Below are 6,000 nucleotides of genomic sequence, written 5' to 3'. Positions count from 1 at the left end.
TGAGCCAACGCGGATTTCAATCCTACAAATCCGGATTAGTGTCAGATACAAGAACGGTTCTAGGACTGCAGGTGGATTAATGGTTCATGGTCATTGGGATGATCGTGAACACCTAAAAGAATTTGTATTATTTCGACCATTGGTTACAAATTAATGTAGAAGGCCTTTCACTATCAACTCTGGTGGTTGACTGGCTTTAATAAAGCCATAAGAGCCAACTCACGATATAGGGTTCGAACTGTTGCCGGCGACCCACAGACTAGACGAGGCCGGACTAGGAAGATGGCCGCCATACACGACCATAACTAGTACAATTCCAGTTGATGGCCACCGCTGCCATATCTTCTGGATGACCTACAAACGTATACCACTGACCTTATTCCTGGTGTAAATGATTTAGACCGGTGGAACACTATTTAGAGCATTTGCTATTCACCCTGCACTAATAAAGCATAATAGTGATACATAATATATGATGATTTACAGAAATATTGGCTTCCAATTACCGAAACATTCAGGAGACTAAGACATCTGATGGAAGCCTTACCAAACTTCAGAGACTGAGGGAAGGGTTAGAATGGCTTAGCTAGGGAGGCGGAGGGGGGGGGGGGGTATGTTCACCCAGGTACATTATCAACCTCATCTACATCGTACATCAACCTCACCCGTAACCTCACCTACGTCACACATCAACCTCACCTGTAGCTTCATCTACATCCATCAACCTCACGAGTACTCTCATCTCTACATCATACATCAACCTCACACGTAATCTCATCTACATCATACATCAACCTCGACCTCGCCCATAGGTTCATCTACAACCACCAAACTCACCAGTATCCTGATCTACATCATACATCAACCTCATCCGTAACTTCATCTACATCATACATCAACCTCATCCGTAACTTCATCTACATTATACATCAACCTCATCCGTAACTTCATCTATATCATACATCAACCTCATCCGTAACTTCCTACATTCATCAACCCCACAGTATCCTGATCTACATCACATGTCAACCTCACCCATAACCCCATCATCGTACATCAACCTCACCAGTAACTTCATCTACATCATACATCAACCTCACCAGTATACTCATCATCATACATCAACTTCACCAATAACCATCTACATCATACATAAACCTCATTAGTAACCTCGTCTGTATCATATATCAACCTCACCAGTAACTTCATCTACGTACAACCTCACCAGTAACCTCTTCTATATCATACATCACCCTCACTAGTAACCTCATCTATATCATACATCAACCTCACCTGTAACCTCATCTATATCATACATCAACCTCACATGTAACCTCCTATACATCATACATTCACCCTCACTAGTAACTTCATCTACATCATACAACAACCTCACCAGTATACTTATCTACATCATACATTAACCTCACTAACCTCATGTACATCATACATCAACCTCATCTACATTATACAACAACCTCACTTCTGATCTCATCTACATTGTGTATCAACTTCACCTGTAACCTCATCTAGATCGTCAACCTTTCCTGTAACCTCATTTACATCATACATCAAGCTCACCTGTAACCATCTACATCATACATCAACCTCACCTGTAATCTCATTTACATGATAAAACCTCATCTACATCATACATCTACCTCAACTGTAACCTCACGTACCTAAATCAACCTAACCAGTAACCTCAGCTACATCATACAACCTTACCTAAAACTTCATCTACATCAACCTCACCATCATACATCAACCACACCTGAAACCTCATCTACATCACACATCAACCTCACTTACATTATACATCAACCTTACCTATAACCACAACTACATCATACAACCTCATCTGTGACCACATCTACATAATACATCAACCTCACCTATAACCACATCTACATGATACAACCTCACCTGTGACCACATTTACATAATACACCAACCTCACCTCAACATGTGGCTGTAAATGATAAGGTTTAAAGTGAGCAGTCCAGCCCACTCTTCACCCTGAGGTAACCTTCAAACACATCCACAACCTTACCATCAATCTCCCCCTTAATATTATCCTCAACTTCACCAATTGCCCTATAATGAAGAAGTGGCACAAGGGACAGTCATCCTTGCCACACGCTGCACTGTGGTTCTTACCTGCGGCCAGCTGTCCTCCTAAGAATACTTTTGCGTCCTACCTAATTCTATGACCATTTTTGTTGTTCATACAGCCCAACTTAATATCCTCACAATTGCTGATCTCTTTTGCATGTATGTGGCAGCTTCCAAGGCTTTTCTCATTTGCATGTTCAGTCCTGGATACACTGTTTTAGCATCTTGCCATCATGGTAGATATCCACACACACATCTGATCCCCTATGATAATATGATAATGTCAGCTTTACGCTCACTGATCTTTCTAGCCATACCTTGCCCAGTTTCCTTACTATACATGGCCAGACATCCAGTGTATGGTGTACAGTATACCATGCTAATCTTGCTGATACTTTTTCCAGATTTACCATACATCATCCATTCTCATGTAAAGTTGGCGATGTAACAACAATTATTCCCATCCTCAGTTGGCATCTATCCATATCTGAGGCCTTCCTTGAGTTGGGGACTAAAGTGAATCTTGCTTTCCACTTTGCTGCCTCAATCATTCCCATTGCACTTTTCCATTATGCTAATGGTCTTCTTCTTGAGTTTACTTCAAATCCTTAAGGGTAACACTTCTTGAATACCTTAATGATATATCTATTCTCCTCCAAGTACTCATCACTGCATATTCTGATTATCCTTTCAAGAACACAATAATTACTGCAGATTTTGTTCTTTCATTATGGGCCAAATAATCAATAACTCCTGTTGATATATTATCAGTACACTACCTTAACACCCAGTTCAGACCTTCATATTACCAAATTTAAAGCAAAATTTCAGTTCTGTTCTTCTTCCATTGTAAGCCATATATCTTAGGTGTCATTTTTTAACATTCTTAGTTTGTTGTCCAAGTTCTTTTCCTTTGGAACTATCGCTTGTGTAAAGGTAAACCAGAAGAGATTAAGGGCAGAATGGTAAAAGCTGACAGCATATGAAGCTAGGGAGTGGTTGAGGAATGAGAGGTGTCTGAGGAAGCAGAGGTGGGCAGGTGAGAATGGGGTAAAGAGCAGTGGAGTGATGAAGCTAGTATACTATTCAAAGAGAAAAGTGAGGTGCATGGACATTACTTACAGGGAAGGAGAGCGAGTGACTGGGAGATGTGCAAAAGAAAGTGGTAGGAAGTCAAGAGGAAGGTGCAAATGATCATAAAGGAGGCAAATGAGAGTTGGGGAGAATGAGTATCAGCAAACTTCAGAGAAAATAAGAAAATGTTTTAGAAGGATGTTGATAGCCTTAGAAAAATGACAAATGCAAACATCAGCGATGGAGGATAATGGGAAAGATAAGAAGAAATCAAATGAGTACTTTGAAGATCTGTTGAATGCATTTGATGATAGGGTGACAGTTGTCAGGTGTTTGGATTGGGTAGCTATGTAAATTGAGAGTCATGGAAAGTGGTTTGGTGACAACAGAAGAGGTGGTGAAAGTCTTACATAAGATGAAACATGGCAAGGCAGCTGGAGTGGATGGAATTGCAGTTGAATTTCTTAAGAAAGGGGGTGACTGTGTTGTTGATTGTGTATGGATCATGGTGAGGTGCCTGAGGAATGACAAAATGCATTTATAGTGCCTCTATATAAAGACAAGAGGGAAAGAGGAATGTTTGAATTATAGAGGTGAATTTAGTTGAGAACGGTGATCGAGAGGTTGGTGACATGCACAAAACACAAGAATGGTGAGGAACAATGTAGTTTCAGGAGTGGTAGAGGATGAGTGGATCAGGTGTTTACTTTGAAGAATGTGAGAAATACTTAGATAAGTATTTAGTTATTACGTATCTGGAAAAAGCATATGATATGATAAATAAAGATGCATTTTGGAAGATGTTAGAAGATGGAGAAGCAGGAGACAAAACTGGAGGTGGAAGGTTGGAGTGAAAAAGATTTTGAGCGATTGGGGCCTGAACATACAGGAGGGTGAGAGGCTTGTATGGAATTGAGTGAACTGGAACAATGTGGTATACTGGGTTCAACTTGCTTTCAATGGACTGAACCAGGGCATGTGAAGTATCTAGGGTAAACCATGGAAAGTTTTGTGGGGCCTGGATGAGGAAAGGGAGCTGTGGTTTTGGCGCGTTACACATGACAGCTAGAGACTGAGTGTGATTGAATGTGGCTTTTTTTGTCTTTTTCTGTACCTATTCATACTTGCTGCCTTCATCCATTCCCGTCACTACCCCGCCGCACATGAAACAGCACCCCTCTCCCCCCACACGCGCAAGTGGTAGCGATAGGAAAAGACAACAAAGGCCACATTCGTTCACACTCAGTCTCTAGCTGTCATGTGTCAAGCACCAAAACCACAGCTCCCTTTCCACATCCAAATCCCACAAAATTTACAGTCAGCCACATGATTACAGGTGACTGTGTTGCCAGCGTTTTTTTTATTTTGTGTTAGATGATTTTGTCCAACTGTAGGCTAATGTAAGTGTTCTGAGAATGTTTAAGGTACGCTAGGCTAAGCTATGATGTTTAGTAGATAAGATATGCAGTATTAAATGTATTTTTGACTTACGATATCTTCAATTCACCATGGGTTTATCAGAAGGTATCTGTATATATGGATGGAGTGATAAGAGATTAAAGCAAAACTAGGGAAAAGGGGTGCAGAGATGGAGTGTGGCAGTGAGATATGGTGGCTAGAGGCAAGCCTGTTTGAGGATGATACTGTATTGTTTACTGAGAATGAAGAAGAGTTGCAAAAAGTTTTAAGTGTGTTATATGATGTGACTAAGCATAGGCAATTAAAGGTAAATGCAAGTAAAAGTAAAGTAATGGTGTTTGAAAGGAAACAGAGTAAAAGCACACATTTTGTAAAACCATACAGATTGGAAACAGGAAGTGTACTAAATTGTGCTTAGGCTATTGGGGGGAAACAACTAGAAGTGAGGGAATTTAAAAATCTAGGAGCTAGCTGTCTTGGGTAAGTGTGGTAATATGGAAGGAGAGATAAGGGAGAGAGCAGTACAGGGTAGAAGAGTCATTGGGTCCCTTAATAAAATCATGAAGGGTAGAGGTGTAAGTACAGAAGTGAAGAGAGGATTAAGGGACAACATTGTCCTCCAACCCTGGCCTATGCAGCCAAATCATGGATATGGAATGAGTCACGGAGGTCAAGAATCCAGGCTGTGGATAGATAGATAGGGTTGTGACATATTTTTGAGATATATTCCTGAATGTTTCAGTGAGAAAGTTTTCACTTTTCTTATAAAAAAATCGGAAGTGTTTTTCATGACTTGTATACATTATAATGACTAGGGATACTGAGAAAGAATACAACCCACATATCTCCTGCTTGGAAGAAGTAATGGAGGAAGGAAGGACTAAGAGACAGTTTTCCTCAAAGGTTTAGTAGTCTGTTTCAGGCACTACATTACTGTGAAAAAATGGCAAGAAAGCAAGGAAGGAACAGCATCCCTTATAAATTTGTTTTTAAAAATGTAGTAAAATTTGCAGTGCTATATGATAGTGAAACACATTATTGCAGCATTAATGATAGAATATTCATCTTTTCTAATGTATAGATAATGCTTCAAATCTGACAGTTCCAGATGAATAACTATGCCCTTAGAATAACAGTTTCAGACAAGGTAGCCTTCATCAACTGACTACAATGGCCAGATGCTCAGACACTTTAGTAGAAAAGATATTTTTCATACATACTGTAGTCTGCATTGCTGACTTTAAGGTGGTAAGTTTGAAAAGGTCCAAGTTTTACAGTAAGCAAAAGGAAAATTTCATAAATAGCAGCAGACAAGCCTGAAGCTAAAATGGTATTCTTAAGGCAAGACTCTGAAATCCCTTTTTGAAGTATGTCATCCTCTACAAGTATCTC

Source organism: Panulirus ornatus, chromosome 9 (genome assembly GCF_036320965.1).
Source record: "Panulirus ornatus isolate Po-2019 chromosome 9, ASM3632096v1, whole genome shotgun sequence".
NCBI lineage: Eukaryota > Metazoa > Arthropoda > Malacostraca > Decapoda > Palinuridae > Panulirus > Panulirus ornatus.
Note: the sequence above shows the minus strand (reverse complement) of the source record.